The following is a 25371-nucleotide window of genomic DNA, read 5'->3' on the forward strand; positions in this document are numbered from 1 at the left end:
AAACAGTCCCAGCTAAGAGTTCTGGAGGCCATCATCAACCTCCCTGTTCTGACAGGGATGCACTCATTTCTAGGCGAATACACGAAAAATGAAGATGTTAGTCATGCGTTATTGTGCTCACACAAGAGGCACTTCAAGTTAAAGAATACATTCTAAATATGTTATTGTTCAGGTCGTGTACATGTTTAACTTCCCGGAGGAAAGCATACCTTAATTAGCCAGCTGTAATCCAAATTACAGTTTCTCATTCGTTAAAGCTGTTAAAATACCTTAAATCAGCTGCCTATGTCTGAAATAACAATGAAAATAACTGCATTTGCAAAAATTATCTGAATGCAAGCAGGCTATAAATAGAGAGGAGGTGGATTGGACAGTCTGCAGATCCTGAGTTGGAATAAAAACATCATACTTAAGCCAAAAACATGACAACCAATATTTTCTGTTATAAAAACATTTGAGATTAATTTAGGTTTTTTTATGAAAGCTGTCTGAGATTGAAATCAAGAGCGAAGTTCTCTGTTTATTTACGAGCCAGCACTGATACCTGAAGCATAAAGCAAGGCACCTTCAGAGCGATGCCAGCAAACTTTTGACTATATTGGGAAATCCTTCTTGCCATGGGATAACACTTGTCATCTGAGCACATTGTATGACAGGTCGGTGAGGTGGATTACTACTGTCCACTAGAGGCTGTAATGAGACCAACAATGTCGTTTTATGACAAATTGAAGTCCTAGACTGTAATGATTTTTAATTGTAAAATCACTGTTCGCATGCAGCGTGTCGTCAATCACTGGATTTCCCTGAATGTGGATGTTAAAAAAAACAATAATTCCAACTTATGTTACCTCTTATTTTCCAATTTTGTGCAGATACTAATTACATAAAGCATGCGCATTGATGGCACGACATCAGTGCACTGAAAGACAGTTTCTCCTAGACAACGTGCCTCCTGCACATCAAACTGATGACTGTCTTTTGGTCAAGAACGTGTTCAAGTGGGAGTCCGACCAGTTTCAGCATGTTACTGGCAGGAGGCACTGCTCGAGTGGGTTCCTGTGTCCGACTCACACTGTGGTGCTGGAGCCCCTATCTGCACGTACTGCACTGCCACAGTGCCTGTCTCCATTCTTACTGTCAGAACTGTCCTGGTCTGCAACTGTGTCTATTTTCTGAAGTGAATGACTTTCACCTCTGGCATAGTTCTGCACGTCTGGGTCAATAGACTGCAGTGCCTTGATAGACAGTGAGGGACCTTTGTCCTGGCCATGGCAGCACACGAGATCTTGCTCAGGTGCTGCTTCCCACCCTTGGTGCCCCTACCATGCTCGCTGTTGGGGGAATGCTTTGAACCCTGCCACAGGCCTTCAGAAGAGGAACTGCAGAGGCATAATGGCATCTTGTGATGTGGAAGCGCATCCTGCGCACCGGGCAATGCCAGCAAAGGCACTGTCCCCTTATCTCTGTTATGTAACCACCGTCAAAACGAAGGTGAGTTTGTGAACCCAATGTGGTTGCCTGCAGTTATGGCACTTCCCCAGGACATGGGCAGAGGCTGCCTTGCTGGGAAAAAATACTGCTTTGGTTTACAACTGACATGCTCTTCCAACTTTGAAGCAGAAACATGGACAAAGATTTAAAAGCCAGAGGCTGGTTCATGGCAAAAAGTGTGGGTCCTGCGGCAAACACCATGGCCACAGGCCGGAGGAACACACAAGCCTCTTACATGAGTCTGCCGCAGAAGGGAAAGTTGCCCAAAACTTGCTTCAGCATGAATGTGGCTTCTCTTCCACGGCGTGTGCCACACCTCTTGGCAAGGTGGAGGTTTGAGAGGGAAAGATTCCTTTCTCCTGAGGTAACAGGAGTACAACTGGAATAAAAAAGGTGGCAGGAGGAAGAATGCCGTGTCTGCAGAACAGAATGCAAAGGATGGGGTAGCAGCTTCTGCGGGGCCTTCGCTTGATTTCCAGCTGTCTCCAGCCTCTGCCTCTCTCCCATGGTTCCTTTCATTAAATCAATGAACCTTGCATTAGCTGGGTGAGGATATTTTTGCTGTCTGCCACATGGCCATAGATGCACCATCTCATTGCTGAGTGGCACATTTGTCCAGACATCCTGCTGGGGCCTGCTGCTGTCCCCAGAGCGCTCTGAAACAGGCAGTCGCTTTGGGTTATGTAGTGAACCTGATCTGGAGAGGTAGAAGTTGCATTGTTAAAATATCCTTATGCTCATAAAGCCGGTCTATATGACAGCACCAGCTCTCAGTCAAGAGCTGTGCAGATTAGCACATTCTCAAGGAAGTACGGAGGATGAGTACAGTCATTCATAGAAGAGACTGCTTTGCTGAGCTGCATACTGACTGAGCAGTAGGGTCTTTTGCATCCATACTAATCCTAGTTCCAATGCTAAAACACGGTGTTACTACCTGTGGACGCACACGTACACATTGGCACTAGAGACATCTGCTTGGAGCTCATAGCTGTACTGGGGGCGGATTGAAAGATGCTCAGCCAACAGCCTGCTCTGGACAGCCACAGCATAGGGAGCACGCAGGGTGCTCTCAGAACCCTTCTGGGGTGAGACCCAGGGTTGGGGGCTTATGCAGCATTTTGTGCCGTGACCCTGATGCCGAAGCAGAGCGAGCCGTTCCCTGTGCAGCAGTCGGGTTGCCAGCAAGCAGAGCAGACGCTGTCCTGTGGCTGTGTTCCTCCCATTCATTTATTCTGGGAGAGGCGGGCAGTGGTCTGCGCGCAGCCGGGAGAGACGAGCGAAGATCCTGCCGGAGCGTGTGCGAGGAGCGCAGCGGGAGCGAGTACCCAAACATGCGTGGTGCAGCCCTGCCTGCCTCGTAGTGCGGCGACGGAATGAGTCAGAGCCTCTTTGGTCTGAATGAAGTGGAAGGTACTCTCTACAAAGCGACTCGAGCATACGCCAAGGATCCGGAAAAATAAAACTAATTCAGAAAACGGGAGTGGGATGCGGGCTCCTGTTGTACAAAGCTTCACAGCTCTCCAAGGCAAAACGCAATATGGCATCTTAAATAAAATCACCCTCCCCTGACTCTACGGCGCTGCCTCCGAGCCGTCCCCGGCTCCCTGGAGCGCGTTTATTTCCTCCCTTAGCGACAGCCCGGCCTCGGCCGGCGCTCCCGCATCCCGCACGGCCGCCCCGCTCTCCTCTCCCCGCTCGGCAGCGCGCCGCTCCCGGTGCCCGCCGGTGCGGCTGTCGGCGCAGCGGGCGTCGGAGCGAGGAGCGGCCGGGCGGGGGGAGCGCAGAGGTGGGGAGGAAGGCGACTCGGCCCCAGGCGGCCCCCAAAGGGTTAAGGCCGCCGGCCCCGGCGGTGCTGCGCGTATGCAATAATCTGTGTGGCTCTCTTGGCCGCCTGCCAGAGTGCTGCCTTGCCTCCTCCTCCTCCTCCTCCTCCTCCTCCTCCTCCTCCCCGCTGCCCCCCCTTCCCCTTCCCCCCCCCCCGGCTTTCGCGTGAAGTAGGATCCTTGAGCTGTTGCAGAGGCAGCCAACTGCTCCATATTTGGCTTCTATTACACATTTACATACTGGAGAGCGGAGCGGCAGCGAGCGCTGTACCGCAGACATCATTTCTACTACAGCGGCGGAGCGGCCCGCAGCGTGTACCCGCGGGGGAAGGAGCCCACATACACACACACATATTTACACACACATATTTACACACACACATTTACACACACACACAGACCCCCACCTCGGGAGGACGGCGGTGCGCGAGTCTCGGTCCGACCCCCCCGCCAGCCCCACCTCCACTGACACTTTACAGTAAGTGCCTTTTTCTTCCTCCTCTGCTTTCTGCCCCCCCCGCTCCTCCTCCTCCTCCTCCTCCCCCCCGGTTTCTCCCCTTGTTTGGGCTGCGGAGCCACCCGCGGTTCCCGGCTGGAAAAACACGGGGCCGGGGGCGGCTGTGTTCGTGTGTATGTGTGTATATATGTGTATGTGTGCGTGTGTGCGGGGGGGGCAGCGCTGCGGCCCAGCCTCAGGGCCCGGCCCGGGCGGGGGCCACGACATGGCCGAGGGCAGCGGCCTGGGCCTGGGGCTCGTACGGCCCTCTCGCTCCACCTCCTCCTCCTCCTCCTCCTCCCTTCTTCCTCACCCCGCCGGTGGCCGCGGTGGACATTTTGCGGGGCGTGTGTTTGTACCCGTTTGTGTGTGTGTGGCGGTGCGGTGCGTGACGGGGTGCTGACACGGCCCCTGTGTGTGTGTGTGTGTGTGTGTGGGAGCGGGGGGGCCGCGGCCGGGCCGCACGGCGCATGTAGTAGGGGCTGGGCGGCCGCTGAGGGTGAATGAAGCGAGCGGGCGGTGGAGGAGGAGGCGGCGCTGGGACGGGGCTGTGCCCGGCGGCCACCCCGCGCCGCCGCTCCCGGGGCCCGGGCCGCCCGCGGACAACGCCCGGTACCGCCGCCGGGGGAGCGCGGGAGGGAGGGCCGCGGGGCACCGCCGCTCGGCCCCGGCGCCGACCGGAGCTCGGGGTCGGGTCGGTGTTGTTCGATATCCCCCCCTCAGCCCCGGTAGGGCCGCGATCCGCGAGCGCGATTCCTGGGGGTACCGAAGTCTGAATTAAAGGCGCTGGGAAACGTCAGCGCCCGCTGTGATAGCGATAATAACGTGACGGAGCGGCGGCAGAGGAGGAATTACCGCCGGGCGCTAACGGAGGAGCAAACGAGTCGGAAGCCGTTATATAATGCGCCGTTCGGCGCGGGGAGCCACGGCTGTTTGGGTGCCGTTGGCTGCACAGCAGGCGCTCCGCGGGCAGCCGTGCCGAGCCGGGCGGGGGGATACGCCGAGCCCCTCCGTGCGCGGGGCAAAGCGCGTCCGTGCAGCGGCACGCTGAAGGCTTTTAATTTCGCTTTCGAGCCCTTCCGCCGCGGGATCGCCGCGCCGCGCCTCCGGCCCTTCCCCCGCGCGGTCCCGGGCTCTTCTCGCAGCCCCTCGTCGCCGGAACCCGCCCGGCCCCGCTCCGCCGAGCGATGTGAGCGCGCTGCCATGGCAACGGACGGCCCCGGCCGCTCAGGTGTGCGCGCGCCGTGCGCCCGGCCGCCCCCGTGCCGCGTGCGGACTGCGGGAGGAAGGGGCGGCGGTGCTCGGGGGGCTGCGGGCGCGAGAAAACTTCGCCGCTGCTCCCCTCTTCCCGCCCGTCCGCCGTAGGCCGCGGGGCCGTCCCGCGCCTAGCCGTGACATTACCGGTGGGAATGCCCGGTGCTTCGTGACTGAGCAAGGAGCTGTGTGCTGGGGGACGGCTGGCTTCCTGCTCCCTCGGTTAAAAAAAAAAAAACCGAGGGGCGTACGATATAAAGATTTTCTTATCGGCAAACAACTCGTTGCTGGTATTCCGATTTATTTTATTTCGCATTGGTGCTCGTTGAAATACAGCAGAGTAATAGAGTGGGAAACTTTCCGCCTCAGACAGCGTAACGCCGTGACAGAGCAGGCAGTGCAGCTCCGCGCTGCGTGCCGCCCTCCGGGAGCGCTGAACTGAAGATCTCATGCCGGCCTTCCCCCCCGCTGCCTGCACACAGGCGCCCAATCTGGTGCTCGATCCTAATGCCGTGGGCCTGGAGCGGCTCCAGGGGCTGCTTGTGAGCCGCGCACACGGTGTGTATCTGGGGTAGCTCCGCTTGTTGGACCCCGGCCAGGCACAGAGCAGAGTAGCAGAGCTCAGGCGCTGATCCGCTGCCTGAGCCATCGTTTCTCCAATATCTTTCTACGGCAAAAAGCACCGTGGGAGTTTTGCCCCCTGGAGGAGCCGCGTTAGCCACGTGCAAGAGCGGTGAATGACTCCCATTGCTAACCGCACGTGCATCCACGCTGCTACAGAGCGCAGCCCGGAGCGTTTCACATCTCGGTGGGGAGAAGTTGCCGGCGCGGTGCAGCACCGGAGCCCTCAGGCAGCCCGTGGGCCGTGCTGACCGGCCCTCTGTGCCCGGAGCTCGATCCTAATGCCTGCCTTTGGTGGGAACGGCCTTCCTCTGCGTGCCGAGGGGGCTGGAAGGAGGGCAGCCCGTGGAGAGGAGTGGTAGCAGAAGGTGAGCGCTCACAGCACGGCTGCTGTCGAGCTGCCACTGTGTGCCCGGTGTTGCTGGTGACGTGCTCCATGGAGAGGCAGTTCACCGTGTGACAGAGCACAGCAAAACAGTTACTTCGAAAAGGCCGTTTGTGTGTAGTTAAGAGACTTCCTGCAAGTACAAGACGCAGCTCTTCTCCCTGGCCTGGTCTGATTTACTTAGAGGCTGAAGGAACTGGTCTTGTTTTAAGAGACATTTACAAGAGGCCTGGAATTTCACTTCACCAACATTTTTATGTAATAGATCCAGTGGCCTAGTTTCATCTTAATTAAGAAAATAGACGTTAAATGTGCTCACCTGAAAAGCAACTGCTGATTTAAACATTAGGATGTGAAAGTAATGGTCTCAGTGCCATGCCTAGCAGAGCAAAACGAAGGCCTGGTTCTCCCCGTGCTGAAGTTCAGCAGCACGTCTGAGTAGAGGGCAGCGAGGACTGTCGTTGTCATTGCTGGTGCGGCGGTGGCTTTTGTTGTGGTGTGCTAATTGAGGGGAAACGCGATGAAGAACTGCAGCGGGGCTTAAAGCAAACGCGTGACAGAATGGCGAGGGGCTGCAGCGCTGGCTGGGTGCAGGGCTGTGCGGCAGGGCTGCCTGGTGGGCACACAAGGCTGGGTGGGGACTGCACAGGTACGGTCTGGGTGCTCTGCACGGCTCGGGTGGCAGATGGAGCTGTAGGTCTCCTCGGAGGTACGGTACCGACTGCTGTAACAAATACCAACACAATTAGCTGAAGAGGCAGCAGTCTGACAGGCTTGGCACAGGTAAATGCTGCAGTTTGCTGAAACGAGGTGCTGTATTCCAGTGAGTACTCTGTAGGAAGTTGTATGCTTAGCCTGAGCTTGCAAGCCAGAAATCCTGATCTCATTCGGTTTTACTCGGTCAGAGGCACAGCATTTTGGAATCTGATGTCATACGTGCATCTTGTTCGGTGGTTTGCATTTTTTTATGAGTTGAAGTTTTTTTACACGGTTTTGGCTTAGCTGATTGGTGATGGATGCTTCTAAATGGAAGAAACTTTGCAGTCTCCCAACTTTTGTGGAAAGGCAGAAACTGGATCTGTGGCTGTAATTCCTTTTTGATCCCCCTGCAAACACTGAGAGGGTAATGCTGGATGCTTTCTGTTTTTCCCCTAAAAGCTGGAGTCTGAGATGGCTCTGAAACACATGCAAATCTGTGTGCGTGTATTGGTCCCAGTCTGCAAAGTTGCCTTAGTACACGTCCCAGCGAGGGTTTTGCTGAATGAGGATTGATTAAAGAATCTATCTGGAGTTAAGTATGTGTGTAAATCCTTCCATAAATAGGGTAGGGACGAGTCAGCGTGCTCATAAACTGAAACAACAAAAGTGCTTCTCAGTGAGGGAGAAATGGTCCCACTAAATCCTTTTATTGTCCCAAGAGTGATAAAAATATTTGGTAGGATTCCAAGTGGGGGGGAAAAAAAAATATTTTGTTGAATATGTGATGTCAACAGAATGTCAGTGCTGTTGCTCTCAGTATTTTTACTGAAGAAAATTCAGAAATAGAAGAAAAAGAACCATGCTGGTAGCATTGGCTGCTGTTTACGTTGTTTGAGCATTTGCAGCACTGTGCACTGGCTCTAATGTGCTGCGGTTAAGGACAAGGTAATGCCACGTTCCCCTGGCTGACTGCATTCACCCAATGGCAGCAGTTGCAGCAGTATTCTGAGTGGTGCCCCTCCTCAGATACAGCACAAGCCAGTTCTGCTGGCACTGAAGTCACCTCGACTCGCTTATGGCTCTTCACCTCGTCAAGATCACATGTAGGAAAAGAGCACTCTGTTGGAATATGTGGGCTACATTCTGTGCTGTATGTGTGCTGTCTGCGAGACTGAATCTATAGTTTATTTGTGCTTGAGTAATAGCAAAGCAACCGCTCAGGCTTCATTAGAGTGTCTTAGGGTGCTGCCATTTGAGTCTTACCTGTGTTTTTGCTTTGTTTTCTTTTGGCTCCCACCTCCTCAACTTTGGGACCTCCAGTCACGCCGCAGGCCGAGCCAGACGGGCGAGCAATACAAGCTGTGAATTTATCGTTGACCCCTGCAGGACAGTGACCACCTTCACCGTCATCTTTGCCGTACAGAGATGCGCTGTCAGTAAGGTGAGAAAGTGCTGCCTTTTCTTTTGTCTAACAAGCACGTGCTGTCTGCAGCAGGTTCTGGTCAGCACAGGCACCTGAATGCAGTCCGTGCCGTTATCTACCTGCACAACGTCTGTACTTCCCGTGCCTGGCAGTAGAGGTCCTGGAGAAACTCATCATAGAAATTCCATTAGCTCTGGTGACTCAGTTGGGTGACTGACAGGACAGTGGGTTCCAGATGAGTGGTTTTATGTATACCTCAGGTCAGAGTATATGCAGTTACTAAAGATTGTAGCACGAATGGAAAAGTTTTACAGTCTTTGATTTTTTTGTTGGTTAATACCACAAGTATAATTATTATAAATCCTCCCCGTGCTTTTGTGAACATTTTTAGCAGTTCTTGTTCCTTGCAGCTCGTTTGACTTTTCAGTATCCTGAAAAGTGCTTTCCCCTCAAGCACTTAACTTTGCCTGGCATGAGGATGCTTCCCAGATAGCTGGTCACTAGTGATGTGCTCGAGTGTCTTTTACTCCAGTTTCAGGAATGTTTTCAGTTCTTCTGACTTTTTTCCCCGAAGTTCTGGAACCAGACAGGATGGAGTAGCACGCTTAGCTCCCTCTCCTCTTTCTTACTTCTCCTTCTTGTGTGGCTGGGGGAAATACCTTGAAAGAACCAAGTTTAAGGGCTCAACAATCGTACTGCCAATAAAAAGAACATAAATTTTTATTTTATTTCTTTAATCTGATTGTCATTAAGCCAGCTTGGTTTTCTGGACCTGTTTCATGATTTTTGAGTGCTTCAGATTGGCAATGCTACTAATACTTTTTTTGGGGGGAAAAAAGAAAAGACAAAAAGTCATAAGAAAATGTGATGTCTCTAAATAAAAGAAAATTAAATGCAGCAATTACTTGCAGAAGTTAAGGTGCTTTTTTTCCCCTTTATGCAGCCAGAAAACTCCATTACTATAGCATTCTACATATGAGGGGTTGACCAGAAAGCCTCTGTTGCAGAATAACTTTCTAATATATGCAGCGTGTCAGAGAGGTGTGTGGCACGTAATTTATATTTTATTATGGCTGTGGGGTAGGGTGCTGTGCTGTAAAGGGAAGTTGTCTGAGCAAGCAGTTACATGTAAAGACATGCCTCTTAGGGTTTACAGATGAGCTGGAGTAGTGGGGGTGGACTGATGGGCTCTATGCCCCTTCAGAGCAATAGGAGATTTTTGGTTGAACAGCCAGCCCAAGTGCCTGTGCACTGACACATTTCATCTTTCACTTTTGGGACAGAACTGACTGGGTAGCTGCTGTGGGCTCGGGAGATCAAATAGGAGGGAGCTCTCTGTTATGACAGCGACGTTTCCACAAAACCTTTCATTTATTTCAGAACTGGCACAGGTTTTATGAAGTTGTATTTATTTGCACAGACAATTACCACAGGACAGCTTTCTATCTCTTAACTAGAAGAAACGATTTAAAGCGTATTGGTTGAATCCTGTGTGAGTTACCCGCAATGTATCTCTAAATCACTTAGAATATTTTAGCATCTGGCACTTCCTGCGATGGCATGAGAAAAAGTATGTTACGTGTTGGGAACAGTTTGGATTAAAGAAGAAATAACCTAGTTAAGTCTGCTGCAGTTGTCTCGGTTACAGCGTGAGAGGAGGGCAGGACTGTGCTGCTTTTTCTCAGTATCAGTGCAGTTTGAAATGCAGCGTTGTCTTCTGGCCTTCAGATCAGATCTTTTTCAGCTCCTTTTCTTGGACGTGCTGTCTCAGTCGCTGAGCGTGGGTTCCTCTATTGGCCTTGTTAGTTAGTGCTTATTTTCTCTAGGGATCGATCAAAATCAGTCCTACTGTAAGAGTAAAGAGAAAGTTACTGAGATAGCGACTGCCTGCTTACAAGCGTTATCTCTTACAAGTGCTTGATTTAACAGAAGGGAACTCAAAAGTAGTAACACGTGAAACAAACATGACCCAGAGCAGCACAGTGATCAGCCACAAATAGGTTTCATGAATTGAGATCGAGCACTGCATGCTCAGACCCAGCATCTTTTCCAGCGCTCACATTTTTTTGGCGGGGGGGGGTGAAGCATCAGCAGCCCTGCTCTGTTCTGTGCAGACCCAGGTTATCGCCACGAGTTCTGTCCGAGGGATGGAACATCAGGCATGCTTATTTCACCTGGCACCTCCAGTATCAGAGCTCAGAGACTCTGCTTCAGCCCTGGTGCCCCCCCACGTGCGTTTGTACTCACAGAAGGAGGCGTGTGGCTGCAAGGAGTGAAGCCGCTGCGGTGTGTAAGCTTGAGGCGTGCCTGCTGCTCGGCTTCAAGCAGCTTTCCTGCAGAGTCTGCAGAGCTCACTGCCTGAATGAGGACACTGGGATTAGTGAAAATAAAATCACATGTGTTGAGATATGGCTTTTTTTTTTTTTTCCGTGATTCCTGACTTCAGTTAATTTTAGCCTGAGCTAAAAAATGTTGAGTTATTGTTATTTGTTCAGAACTCGCTCTGCCTCCTTCCACGCAGGCAAATGACTCAATGCTTTCTTTTAAGCAGTTGTGTCGAGAGGGTTTTGCATGAGGCACTGGATGTTTGAATAACTGGAGTGTTCTTTTCAATCTTTTTCACTGTTGAGTCACTTGATATCTATTAATCATGTTGTAGTATCGGGTTGAATTTGCAGCCACAGCCTGTTTGTAAATTTTTATTGCTGAATTTTCCATAAGTATATCTGCACACTACCTGTTAGGTACAGAAGGCCTAAGCTGTGCTTTGCACAGGCTTTTGGCTGCCACTCTCTGTAAATGAACAGCAGTCTGTCCTCTTAAAATATTATTTACTGAATGTAGAAAGAGGTAATCGGTCTCAATATTAGTGTGTCCAAAGGCAATTTTTTGATTGCCATATCGGTGTTCCTTTATCACGGCTGATTTTATTTCCTCCCTCTTACACTGTTTATCAGGGCCTGCAATGGCTGTAGGGCTAAAAGAAGGCAGCGGTGGAGACTGTGAGCACATTAACAGCACAAATGAAATGATGATATGAACTAGGTATAATTGGAGAGTAATTAGAAATCATTTTAATTTTTTTAAATTGTTTGTTTTGTGGCTGAGTGAATAACTCTGTGATAAATTGAATAAAAAGACGTGAATGCAGTGTCAGATGTTGGAGATGAGGCCTGGTCACCTCCCCAGCCCTACCCCATCACCCCCGTGGTGCCCTGCCCTGACTTTGCTCTGCTGTTTCCTCAGCAGATGCTGCTGTAGCCCGATGTCAGATTGACTGGAGGTTTTGTAACACTGTCTGAAATATAAACAGAGCTGGCTGCAGTGACTTGTCTAGATGGAAGTGCTAGGCTCTCATTGGTAATGTGATATAAGCCAGTGCCTGAGGTTTGATTCACCTTCTGTGATATGCTGTGGAGATCTGTCCTGTGCTAGCATTACTTTATAGTGTGATATTTTGGCTGATGGGGCAAATATTAGAAACGGAGCATATGCTGAGGGTCAAAACGCTGTGATTGCCATCCCTGATCTGTAGTTCTGTGCGGCCTCAGCATCATACATGCCCTCCTCCACTTACCCTTGGTGTGTTCGGTAATTGCTTCTTTAGTTGTTGGTGAGTTAGCAGTGAGCAGTTCTGTTTGGGACTAGCCGAAAGCCTGATTTAGGGGTTTATTGGCTCACTCTTCAGTCTATAAAAAGCAGAGAAGTTTAAGTGTTTCTTGTTTGTACTGGAATGTGGTTGTGAGCGTTACCACATTTTTGTTTGTCAGGTACCCATGCATGAAGGCCCTTCAGGTTTTGCAAATTGAACGTTTCTGTGAGATGATCTTCTTGAAGAAAGTCAGGCTTTAACAGAGAAGGCTAAGTACAGAAAGCAGGCTTAATCCCTGTGAATTTGTGTGCCAGGGAACGTTTTCTCGTCGGTGCCGTCCTTGTCAGTGTCACGTGGAGCAGCTGAGCAGGGAGTGCCTTTTCCGCTTACTATGATAGTAAATGCACTTACCCTCCTCCCCAGCCCTTGAGCACGTCCCCTCCCTGGTAGCAGCCTGTCTGCATGGCCGTCTGTCCCCAGGCAGTCTGACAGCAGGCAATCGGCAGTGTTGGAAAACTCATTGTATGCAAAGGGAGAAAATCTCACTGGCTTATTACAGCACAAAAAGTTGCAAATTAATTCTTCATGTACCGCTAGTGGTTAAAAACCCATTGCGCTAATCATATGAAATGCATTTTTATTTACAGATTAGTAGGCTCTACTCTGACATATGACTAACAGGGAAGCCCCTCCCTTTAACAGTTGTATGTCATCTGCTTCAGAGAACTAATTACTTGGCAATTCCCATTTGATAATTCCTTCTTTATTTTCTGATGAGTTACTTAACAGTGATGAGCTTGTTGAGCAGAATACCGTGCTTAATCTCTGCTTGAGAAACTACAGTGTGGGCCTGGGGATATCATTGTTTTCTGACTGCTGCTTAGCCTTGCCTAGGAATGCTGAAACCACACTAAGGCATGTTAACAGTTCGCAGTTACCGGTAAGCTTAATGGGAGCCGTGCACAGAGCTTCCCAGAACATAGAAGAAGGGTTTAGATTGCTGTTGTGGTGTTGTGGTTGCGTTTTAAAATTGTATCATCTGCAGACAGGATGTTAAATGCATCATTTCTCTAAAAATCAAAATGAAGCCAAACGCGATTTAGGAAGTACACGTTTGTGTCAGAGGTATCTCCTGTGCATCATTAATCCTCTCCACTGCAATGATTATTTTATTGGGAATTTTTTTTTTTAATCACCATTTTCCCATAATACTTATTTGACAGTTCAGTTGATAGTGGTAATCATGTGAATATTTGATACTTAAATAGGATATCACTGTGTTTTCCCCGCTGTTACCTGTTTTTCTTTATCTCCCTCCCCCCCCAGCCCCTTTTCACACTCTCTGACTCCAGTGACCACAGCAACCCGTGTTTCTGGCTGGGGAATGCATTACAAGCCTCACGCTAATTACCGCCTTGCAGTGCTTCCAGAGGGTACCTGAGTTCAGCAGCGCTTAGCTACAGCACCAGGCAGGGGGATTTGTGGGGTGAAGGGACATCAGTCTGCTCACGGCTGTCCTGGGGAGGTCAAGGTGAGCCTTCCCCTCAGATCGAGGCTCAGATGGGTCCCTTTCAGACCCAGCGCCTCTGAAATTTAGCTGTGTCAAACCGCGCCATTGAATGTGATTTATATTTTATCACCAATTTTAGTAGAGGAAGGTTTGTGGACCTATTGCAGTCACTTTGACTATCTGTCAGCGTTTTCATGTAGGTAGTAACACCAGAAGAATTAGATTTTAAGCAGTCAGGTGGTATAAGCTGACAACTGAGTTCTTTTTCTCTTGCACTCGAACAAGAAGTGTAGTATTTGGTGTATGAGATCACGGAACATTGCATCATACGGCGTGCTGATTTATTAGATGTTCACACTGATGTCTCTTGGCCAGTTACTGGTAGCTCTCTCAGGGGTTTATGTTATCATTGACAAAAATACATAGTTGCACGTGTTTTTTGTAAAATTAATCAGAGGAACAGTAATCTTATGAAATGTACAATTTAGAGCAGATTAATCTACTTTAATTGTGTTCATGAAGTGCATCAGCTATAAGATTTTTAGAAAGGAATGTTAATCAAGTTGATCAAAGGTAGCTTGAAGTACAGAATTCAAATGCTAACTCAATCACATTCTTTCTGTTTGTATATTTGCTGCCACTTGGGTGATTTTTTTCTCATTTTTAAGACAAACATAAGTTCCATTTTACCGCTCTCTGATCACTTTCCTCTTCAGGCTTAGCAGCACTGCCTTAAAGATGCCTCTGCGTGGGCAGCATTGTGTATCACTTTAGGCTGTGCTGAAGTACTGTAGGTTTGATCACTGGTATTTTCTTCCCTCAGCAAGGGATGCAAATTTCCTTTTGATTAAAATTGAACTTCTGAGTGAAATATTTTGCTGCAGATGTACCAGTAGTGATTGTCCTTACACAAGTAAAACACTATAGTATGGATACTGTGAACATCATCTCTTAGTTATTACAAGACTTTAATTTCATACCAATGTCTTAAAATTTGAGCATCCAATTTTAATGAACAAACTCCCAGACCATGTCATTAATAGGTGTGGAGATTAATCAGAGCTTCAGTTGTTTGGCAGTGTCAAAAACCAAAAAAGTGAAATGGTGCCACCCCATCCTGCTTTACTACAGATGAGGGACAAATCCATCCTGGACTCTCTGTTTCTCTCCTTTGTGTTCTCCTTGCGTGCATCCTCACCAGCTGCTCCAGCCAGGTTACCAACACTCCTCTGTGGGCAGTACTTCTGCAGGGCTGGTGTAAAGGCCAAAGACAAATAAGTGGGCAAACACTTTTCTTTTGCATCTTCTGGTTTGCAGAACTGAGGAGATGCTTTAACTTTCACCTTAGGTCTCCTCTGCCTCCTCTTAGAATCAGGAATGAGTTTCAAGTTTCCTACTGTCAGTCTTAGTAAACTATGTTACGGATTAACTTAAAATATAGGTGACACTATGACATTGGAAGGACTGAAGAACGAATCAAAATCTGTATTTTGTTCTATGTTTGTACAAGCTGAGGGAATAACTCGTCCCAGTGCGTGGTCTTCCACTATGAGGCTGCCACAAACTGACAGGGGTACAGCCTGGGATTTGTTGGTCATCACGACCTTATTTTGATTGCAGATCTGTGGCAAATTCAGGAGAAACTGTGTGCACTGACTGAGTGAAATAAAGTTGTGATAATAAACTTCCTGAATGACATTTGTTATATGACATTACTGTCCAGATGTTGACATCTGTTAAGAAAACAGCCAGAATGGGCCCTAAGATGGATAGGAGGTATGTAGCAAGCATCTGAAAGGCGTAAAATAGCAGCAAAGAAAGAGAACAAGGACCTGAACTTGCTGAAACGTCATGCTGGTTGAAAGGAATGGAAGAAATGCAAACTAAGACATGCTTTTGCTACGTTAGCAGCAGCACTGTGCAGTCTGTTTGTTTGAGCTGTCAGCGGGGCTGGCTGCAGTGCTTGGTGCTGTTTGTGCAGCTCATGCCCTAGCTGGTGTGCCTGTGAGACCAGCAGTGCTGGGCAGCCTGAGCTGCAGCACAGCTTGTCATGCTTCTTGCCTGTGTTACAGCAAGGTGCTCCACTACAGCCAGCAGTGGGTAACGGGTCTGGTGCCCGCCTCTGTCCTTACTGCTGAGGTTTGAGTGGAATGCTTGCGTGTGGTGAGCTGTAACAGAATGTGGCATCTGGCTGTGTGTCTGTGGGAGGGCTGAGGCCCTCTGATGTTGGAGCTGTTGGTTTGCTTGCTGGTAGGATGCTGCTTGGTAGTTGAGTGTTAGCTTGATTCTTCCTTCAAGTGAAGAGAGAATGAAGACCGTTCCTCAGTCAGCTGTCCTCACTTTCTGGCCTTCATGTGGATGTGCTGGTGAATTAGACTCATCTTCATACAGCCAGCCAGTATTTTGCCCAATCATCCTTCTGTCCCGCTGTAACCTTTCCCTGATTTACTCTCCTGTTGCTGGCCTGTCAGTTTCTCTTCTCACCTCCTTCTCTGCAGAGTTTCTTCCACGCTCAGCACTCCTGGCAGCTCCTGACCCACTTGCAGGGCACCCACTCCACATTTGCTCCCTGCGCAGTGCTTTGCTGCATGCTGCCCTTCTTTGGGCTCGCCCTATGCGTGTGTTCCTGTGTGCCCAGAGTCCATTTTCACTTAGAAGTTTTCAGTACCTCGGTCATTATCTGCAGAAGGGCCAGTTTGAACATTGTTTGATCTCCCTCCCTTCCTCCTTAGTCACAGCAGGGTTCTGAGCTCTGCAGCCCCGATGATGTGTCAGGACAAGCCTTTCCCTCCGTACAGCCCTCCCTTCTCCTCACGGGGAAAAAAAAAGCCTTTATTTCTTCTCTGGAGCGGTGCATTGGATTGTCAGCCTTGCCTGCCCCTGCCAGTCCTCCCTGGCTGGCAGCTGCAGCGTCTCTTCAGCTGGCACCTTGCTTTCCAGGCTGGTCAGCTGGTTGCTCACAAACCGGGCGCGTTTATCTGTTTGTATAATGTTACACGCTGGCAGTTTAAAAGTAATTCAGCTGTTTTCTCTGTAGCTGGGCATGAGCCGGGAGGCACCCTCTTTGGGTTATTTGTTCCTGAGATAATGGGGTCACTGTTACTTTCTTGTTGTACCATGTGGTCTGCTAGTCAGAGGGCTCTTACTGTGCTAATAGCACAGCTTCAGTCATTAACATTAGCGAGCTTTAAAAATGTGGTGTTTTGTACACATTATACTAGTGGGACAAAAGTAACGGCCTGAGCTGTTTTTCTTAAATGTCCAGTCATTTTCATACTGGCAGAATGCTACAGTAATAGATTGCAAAACTTTCGAGATAAAAGGTAAACTGAGCCAAAAAAAGAATGTTTGAGAAGCACTTAATTCAGTAAAAGAAAGGGGAAAAAAAATTGAACATGCTGTGCATTCTGAGTGAGGCTCTTCACTGAGGGAAGAATTCCTTGACTGCTGTGGAGAAGCACAGGAATGAAGTACCCACTGAATTGAGTGAAGTTCACAGGAGGTATGAAGGGAAAAATGCAAGGCTTGCTCCCCCCCACACCATTTTTTGTGTGTTTTTTTTTTTTTTTAATCTAAATGTTTTTGCCAGCCTCTGACTACACTGAGTATTTTGGTTGATGAAGTTTGGAGGTGTTTTCACAAACAACTATGCTCTGACTGAAAGGAAAGCTGTCAAAAATAATGCCCGCATCTGAAAATCGATGCTTGTAGGTAGCACCAAAAGAGTTACAGACAAAAGGAAGTTGTGAGAAAAGAAGCATTATCCAAATGAAATCACTCAGCATTTTTCAGACAGCACTGCACATAGTTAGATTCGCTTTTCCCATCTGTAGGTAGTCTCCCAAGGTGAGAGAAGTATCTGGCGAAAACAGCCACAGCAAATTGTTACGGGGAGCTCACAGTTAGGAGTTTCTACATTCCCATGAAAAACAAGACCAGACTCCATATTGATGGAGTCCTTTTAAAGGCAGCGCCCTTTTAATCAGCAAACAGGTCCTCTGCGCATCAAATAATTAAAAATAGAGCAAAGTTTTGGAACAAGGCGTCTGGCAGAAGCGTCTGTACTTCCATCTGTGCATGATTAGCAGAATGTTTCATGATATTTAAATAGCACAAGCTTTGCTCTCTTTTTTATTATTTGTTGTGCTGAAGACCTGTTTGCTTGTTAAGTGGTCTTTTTTGAATAGTTACTGGCAAGGAATCAGGAAAGTGTATGAAGGCATCTTGTACACACTGCAAATGCCAAATTGTCCCTTTTTTCCTTTCTTTTTATTCTTCTTCTTTTTTCTTTTTTCTTTTTCCCAAAAAGGCACTGCCCTTACCACTTTCTTTATATCTCCTGCTTGGTTTATAAAATTTCTTACAGAGCAGTTTGTTTCAACGGAAGTGTGGCGTGTATTGTGGTCATTGCCCACGGAGTAGAGTCTCATTGATACTGCTATTATTTTTGTCATAGTGTTGCTCAGAGGCAGGTTGTACTGCCACTACGTGCAAGGGTACAGTTGCACTGTGCGTGGTGGTTCAGATCTGCAGCTCCTGCGAGCTGTGCTGGGAGCCGCACATCTAATCTGCTGGGCACACTACTCTGAAACCTTACCCTTCCAGCAGAGACGTAATCAGCCAAGTAACAGCTTTCCAAGTGTTTTTGCGGCCTTAAACTGGGACTCCTCCTTGCTGGCAGTCGTTCAGTGCTGGATTGTGTGCTCTTCATTTCTGGCTAGCAACAGCGCTTTGCAGTCGTAGCCACTGATTTCCCTTCTTACTTACGAGTAGCTTTTTTGTGTGCGTTTTACTGTGACCTGTCCTAGTAAGTGTGCAGTTAAAGCAAGCTGCTGCCTAGAGTGCATGGCTCTGCCTGGGGAAAAGCATGAGCATGTGGGCTGTTTATGATGGGCAAGTGCCCTGTTAGGAGCTGGCAGGGAGCTCTGATGGCTCCGAGGTCCTTTGTGAAGAGCTGGTATTCAGCCTTTGGACAATTTATGTTCTTGGATGGGCGTGGAAAATGAAAGTGTTTGTGGTGTATGCAAGTGGGGTTTGGTCTGTAGCTGAGTTCTGTTGTATTTTGCCTGTGTGCTTGAGAAGGGCTGTGGTGTGTGATGCATGAGTACTGACCTGGGTCATCTCTTAACTTCTGCTCAGGACTTGAAAAGAATTTGTGGTTACTACCAAGAACAAATCTGTTCACGTGCCAAGGCAAGTGTATCAACTTTGTGTGTTTGTTCCTTAGACAAAACACTGAGAAGCTTCTGTCCCAGAGAGAGAACCTGTTGCCGGCCTCCTTGCTGGGCTCCCCTCACTTAGCTGGTGCCTTGATTCTGATGATTCTGATGATTGTCAAGCTTTCTCTGTCTTAGTTTGTATTACCTTCTGCAAAGTAGGGAGCTCTGAGGTCTCATTGAGTTCACTTCAGCAGAATTACATCTCATGCAGGTGGGCAGAGTAGTTGGACATCCTGGGGGGTGATGGCAGGGCTGTCTTGCATACTCTTGTTCATCTTGTTCTGCTTCTAGGCATCTGGGGAGGGAGGCCTGAGGACGAGTAAGTGGGTATGGAGAACTCTTGGAAGGGGAAGAGGAAGAAGGACCGTGCTTTACTGTGATAGCTGAGGACAACAGATGTCCCCATTCCTTCAGCTAGGTCTCTTAGAAGCATTTGCACTTGAATCTTTCTTACATCACTGCTAAAAACTGTTAATGTTGTACCCCTTAATTGAATTATTGTAGAGCTGGTTGTTGACTAAGCAGCGTGGTGGGCCTGGTACTGACATCCTTCCAGGAGCAGACAGGAGAAGGTAGACTCAGACTCCTTTGGGAAATACGTAAAGTTGTGTCGGTAGGTTGCTTGAACTAAGCCAAGTTCTGTTTTGCTTCAAGTACATGTTCTCAGAATGTATCATAATGGTTTATTTGGAACAGCTTCAGCTTATGTTGTGAATGTGAATTAATTAACATTAGTATGAATTGCATATTGTGGAATGGAATTTGTTTTTCTGTGTCTTCTGAACACTTCTACTCAGGCTACTTCAAACACTTTAAAATAATGTGTCCAGTTATAATATGCCTATGCATCTGTGGGCTAATGTAGCTGTACTTCTGAAGCCCACAGGAGACCAAATCTAAGGATGGTTTCACTGACTGGGATGGGAAGAATACTGGCTGTGATGTTAACACTACTCCTTGTACGTTTTAGAAAGCATCAAGACACGCTTCTTGTGTTAGTGGACTGGATCTTACTGTTTATTACTTCATTTATAATTCTCCATGCAGTGTAAACAGAATGATGACGAATCACAGGGCACATTATTCATTAACTGTTCAAACCTCATTGTTGCATTCCTGGTCCCAATTATTCATGTCATGGTGTACTACATGAAAAACCTGGTAGCCCTTGATTTTCTGCTGCAGTACTGAAGCTGCCTTTTACCATTCTGCAACAGCATGGTGTAGCAAAGTGGGTAGACTGTCTTTCAGCCCAGGGTGGTGGGATCCTGTTGTCTATGTGGAAAATGAGGGCTTTATTAGTTGTTTGCAGGTCTCTGGAGGGGAGGGAGGTGGTTTGTTTCACTCAAAAACAATTCCTCTCAGCTGGCTAGAGAGGAGTATGGATAAAATCCAGCATACAAATGTCCCCAAGTAAATGGATTATAATGGAAATGTTGATGGCCAGTCAGTATAGAGATATTAGCGAGCATTTATGTAACTCAAGAGTTGTTGACTACTGTAGACGTGTTGTTTTAGGCTTTATTCCCACTGGCGTCCCTTCTGTTGGCTTTTGGAGGGTTGGGATCAGACCCCTTTGGCTCGAATTTGTGGTGAAGTTAATTAAGACTGAAAGAAGCATGCACATTCTGAAACAGTCCTGCAGTTTCAGGGAGGAGAACAGTGGAAATAATTGACCTCTGCAGTGATACTGATACTCTGTGGTATCATCAAGCCATACAATGAAAGTAAAACTTTCCTTGAGTTATTTGGAATGTTTATTTTGACCTTTGGCTTATAAAGTTGCCTGTTAGTGGAAGGCTGGACATGTTTTTTGTGCATTCTTCCCAAAGCTGTTTTTTGACCAGGATAAAACCTCATTCTGTAATTAACCTTTCTGTACGCCTTTCTGAATGTGAGAATGGACATCTGCTATTTTCAGTTGATGTTATTATATGAAGGCTTCTCTACAGCATTGGCAGCTTGGAAGGAGTGGCAGGTTAGTGCTTTCTCAGCTGCACTGTTCTGATGTGTGTTACTTCTGAAGACACCTATCTGTTATAATAAAAATATTTGTAACCCAAGGTTAGATAATTACAAAAGAAAAAGATTGAACTCAGTACTGAAATGGAGAAAAACAGGCAAAAGGAAAGCTTTGTTGTTTTGTATTTTTTTAAGAGCAGTAGAATTAATGTAAGAAAGGATTACCTTTCCATAAATACTTAAAAAATCCTTGGTGGCTTGTTATATATGAAAATTGCTATTGGTTGTGGAATATGTATGGACCGAAGTCTGAAGCAATAAGTAGTGCAAACTCAGTTGAGATTCAGATCTCAGTGGCACTCCAGAGAAGAGAATGAATGGTGGCTTTGCTAAAACAACAAAAGTCAATTTGGGAAAACGTGTGAGTACTGCTAGAAAAGCAGAACAATACATCTCTATGTAAAATTGCATAGGAGTGGTGTAAGTGCTGTTCTGTCACAGTTAGGGCTGTTGAAATAGTAAGCAGGTAGCAGAAATTTACTGTTTAATATTTCACAGATAGTAATTATTCTGAATGCTTTAAATAGTACAGGAAATGTAGTGTCACAAACTTGACATTTGAATATTAATATTGATACTGAAACAGTCTCCCCACAAAGAATTGTAGGACTGCAGGAGGAAAGACAGCTTTTTCATCAGATAAAAACATAGCAGTTCTAAAGCCCTGCAGATACGTTGAAAAAAATGCCAAATGAAAACTGGGGCAAAACTGTCTTTCAGGTTGGGGCAGTCTGTCTTCAGTTTGGGGAGTAGCCCTCCAGAGGTAAGCTGAGAGTTGGTAGCAGAGACATCAGGTGTTTTTCTTTGTTTTTTTTTCTTTTTCTTTTTTCTGTTGTAATTTCCCCATCACCCCTGCTGTCTGATGAAGACTTTCTCAAAATGGTCGATGGCATGGACCTACTAAGAGGATTGGGGGTGCTGGTACAGATCCACGAATGTGGCTGGGTGCAGAAAGATTCAAGAAGATGTACTGCCTTCACTGTTCAGTCTCAAATTCACTTGAAATATGTTACGAGTTATCTTCTGTAGCAGCCAGATTAGGCTACAGAGATTTGGCTACTGAGGTCAGATTTGGCTAGGGAGGTCTTTCTTTTCTAAGAACAAAGTAGGGCTGGCTTTGTCTTCTTCTCTTTCTCTTTTCTTTTAACAAGGGCCGACTTTCTCTTTTCCTTTCTTTTCTTCTTTTCTTTTTTGTTTTAAACAAACAAACATGCTGTCCTTGTGTCTGTGTGCAGATGAGTGTGTTTGTACATCCTCTTACTTGAAAGTCCATTATAGTTTACCTTCTTCTTGTAAAAATATGTGGTACTATCAGAGGCAGTACAGTGTTTAACATGAAAATACACAGTAAGGGGCGGCCTTCATACACGAGGAGGCCCAAGGACCGTTGCCTTTTTGCAGTCACAAATTAGCAAACTTCCTCCAAAGAGGATGCAAAAATAAAGGTTGAGACTGGTGAAAAATCCCTGCTGATCCTGTGCATTGCAGACAGAACAAGCCAGCAAGAGCCGAGCCTGCACGAGGAACCACAATATTCCTATTTATGTTCTGTCTTTCTGTGTAGTGCACTGTTGTTATGGACGGTGCTCTACTGTTGATAAAGCTCTGATAGCTCTTGCCTATTCTGTTACAGGTAATGACTTACCAAGTTGTCTCCATTGGTACTTTTGCAAGCAGTGTTGCTTTCCAAAATTCCCTGTCATGGAGTATGTAGGGCATGTTTTTGGCCTTACTGTGCTGGTGTAGGTTGGCCCAATTTGCAGCTGGCTGTTCAGCTGTGTGCGTGCAAGCTAGTTAATGGAGTTTTCTTTCTGCAGGCAGGAAGGAAAAGTTTGTCGGCCTCCTTTCTGAAAGTGCTTTGGTACTTGTGACTTATTTTTCCCTTCAAATAAATGTATATCTTGCGCTTTTAGACTCTTGTTTTCGGATATGATGAATGGTAACTTTTATCTTTAGAATATGCAAATGTAATTTTAGCATACTTCTGCACTGTATCATACTCCTCCCCGCACAAACTGCTTACCAGACAATTCAGAAAGATAGGTATGTATTCAAAAAAACATCATCATCAACAACAAAAACACCAAAAAAGCCACCAAACCCAAATGTAATCTATCTTCTGAAATGTTTACGTGCTCTGAGGTACTTCAGCATATTTACACTAAAGATGCACCATTCGGTATTTTCAAGTGTAAGCAGTCTCATTTTTGCTAGCTGATGCCAGTGGCTTTTAACTTGCCCGAGTTGTTAGCAGTAACAGGGACAATCTTACCTCTGTGAAGGAGATCTGGGAAAAGTAGTTGCTAATACATGGAGATCTTACTCTCTAGGGTTGTACCGTTTGTGAGTTGATTGGCAACATATACAGAGCGGATAGAAAACGTTGCTCTGGAAGTGTTCCAGTTTGTTAATATTTCGAAGTCATTTTGCATGGGTATGGATGCAGATGGTTGTGTGGGGAGCCTCCAGAGCAAGAAGGGAGCTGAAGGGGAATCTCCCATACATGAGGTTGAGTCTCAACCAGTAAATTTATTTTGTAGCCAGCTATCCACCTGTCTATCCACTCTGTTCTAAATGAGAGCCTAGCAAACAAAGGAGATTTTGTCCTATTAGAAGATGGGTTGCTGTTGCAGGTGATTATATAGATAGATGTGTTTTACTGTTCTACTGCCTGTTCCTAATAGCAAGATTGAGAAAGGCATCTAGATTTTGAACACAGCCTAAATGGGAGTGATCATACCCAAATACTTTTTTTTATGTTCTATACTTGCTCTATTTATTTAACTGTTTCTCTAAGTATCACCTACATCTAATGGCAATGGAGAGACAGTAGGTTAAATGAATCTTTCTTTTTTTTTTTTTTAACCTAGTATAGCCAGTGTTAAGGACCCAGAAGTTGTTAAGATAACATTAATCTTCTCACTTACAGCCTGAACGTACTCCCCTGATATTGGTGCGAGTTAATGGAATTAGGATCAGACCTTTAAAGAAAAATAATAATAAAAACCTTAAACTGGAGTATCTTAAGAGCCGACCAAGTTAAAAATGTGCATAATTACAACAGTATACCTAATCTTCAGCTAATGTTCATGGTGAAAGGAATAATCTTCTGTGGAGCTGTGAGTGGTCAGTGTGTTATAGTGCATCAGGGCCCTGTTAATCCATAGACTACTGACAGAGAATATGGTAGCAGCATTAAAGCATGCCATAGACAGCATGCTTTTATCTTTGCATTGTTGCTTAAAAGTGCATTCTGATGTGTCATTGGGGATATATGTAGTCTTGGAAAACTGTTCCCACTGTGGTATTTGTGTGCAGTATGGTACGTGGCCAGGATGTACACTAGATATTCAAATCATGTATGCTGCAGAATTTGTGAATTTCCATTTTAAAATACTTGTCATTTCTGGAAATACCCTGAGGTGTAACTGTCCACAACTTCCCTTTACTAGGTAATTATTAAATATTTGCTTTCAAAGCTGGCAAAGCTGAGTCATTAGCCAGCTGGGGAGTAGGTATCTCAGCTAGTGATTTTCAAGCCTTGCAGTCAAGACTAACTCTGCAAGTTTTCTTCCTATATTACTGTCTCATTCCTTATGCATGTGAAGCAGCGAAGTGAGTTAGCCCAGAGTCCTGCTGCCTGGGGTGTGCTCACTGCCTGCCTGCCTGCCCTGGGCAGTGAGAGAGGGCTGGGTGCTGCATCAGAGCCTCCTTTCATAGAGTCTGGAGAAGTTTCAGCTATTACGTATCTGAACCTTCAGGAGCAGATGTTGAATTGGGGATGGAGGTCTACCTGTCTGTCCTGAAGGGCACTTAGGAGACCAGACCGTAGGTTATTGCAGCGTTAGAGGCGTCCTGCTTGAAACTGTGAAAGCTGGGGCCTTGCCTAATGTTGATGTCTTGTTTTCGAGGAACTGGGAGCTGCCTGGAGTTGGGCAGCCAGGTTTGCATTTTTCTTGCCCATTCCTGCCCCCTCTTTGCTGTTGAATTTCAGTGGGGCAGGTTTATTTCATGCGTGGTGCACAAACTTCTGTGGGATTTTTGTGTGATAGAGCCTTAGTGAAACAAATGCATTTGTTATACCTGTATCTTGCAGGTGTTAATAAAACTGTCTCAGGCAAGACCCACCACAGTTGGAGCATGAAGGCAAGTTGCGCCGTGTTTACACACACAGCCTTCAAGCCCTCACGTACCATTGACTGCCAGCTCTCACTTGTGCAGCGGGGGTCATCTTGGTGACAGGGCCACGCTGGCCCAATGTTCCCTGAAGGCCTGGCACCAGAGAGGTGTTCCACTCGCTCCTGGTTGCAGAGCTCCTGGCTGGGCAAAAGTACCTGTGCTGCCCTTCCTTAGTGTTGCTCCCTGGGGAAAACGTTCATCATCACAGTCCTGGCTGGAGGGCATGTGCTGTAAAGCCTCGCTGGTTACCTTGGTTAATCAGTTTGTAAAGCAGCTGTGGTTTCCAGGTCATGCTCTGTGGTGGTGATAGTGACCAGCAGCTGTGGTCTGAGCACCCTCTGACTGAGAGCTGCTTCTCCAGAGCAGCATCTCTCTCAGGAAAGCATACTGGCCCTTGCCTTCATGGAGAGATTCATCATTAACTCCTTTTTTCATGTCATTTCTCCTGCTTCCTTCGTGTCCATTTTCAGCAGACTGACATCTTCGTTTTTCTCCATGAATGCAGGTGCAGGTTTTTTTTTTTCATATCCAGAATTCACTGTTGTTCCAATAAAGGAATCTATTCAAGTGACATAAAAAACGTGGTACAATAGCTTGGTGAATTTATTCTAAAATTAATCTTTATAAGGCAATGACTTCTGTAAAGTTAACGAGCAT

The 25371-nt window shown here is 46.9% G+C and overlaps 1 protein-coding gene across 7 annotated transcripts in view; it reads left to right on the top strand.

Moving 5' to 3' along the window:
• Window positions 1-25371, top strand: part of ATXN1 (ataxin 1) — a 270887-nt gene that overhangs the window by 69823 nt on the left and 175693 nt on the right. For 4 of the 7 annotated variants that reach the window (XR_008210032.1, XM_052697772.1, XM_052697769.1 and 1 more), the window contains exons 1-2: window positions 3477-3792; window positions 8090-8210. The exons of 1 other annotated variant lie outside the window; for it this stretch is intronic. The gene's annotated coding sequence lies outside the window, so the exon portion shown is untranslated. Of the gene's footprint in view, window positions 1-3476; window positions 3793-4021; window positions 4423-4453; window positions 7194-8089; window positions 8211-25371 lie in introns of those variants that run through there. 2 more of the 7 variants (XM_052697771.1, XM_052697770.1) reach the window with 2 other exon arrangements.

The sequence above is a fragment of the Tympanuchus pallidicinctus genome, unplaced genomic scaffold, assembly GCF_026119805.1.
Source record: "Tympanuchus pallidicinctus isolate F22 unplaced genomic scaffold, pur_lepc_1.0 scaffold31, whole genome shotgun sequence".
Classification (NCBI taxonomy): domain Eukaryota; kingdom Metazoa; phylum Chordata; class Aves; order Galliformes; family Phasianidae; genus Tympanuchus; species Tympanuchus pallidicinctus.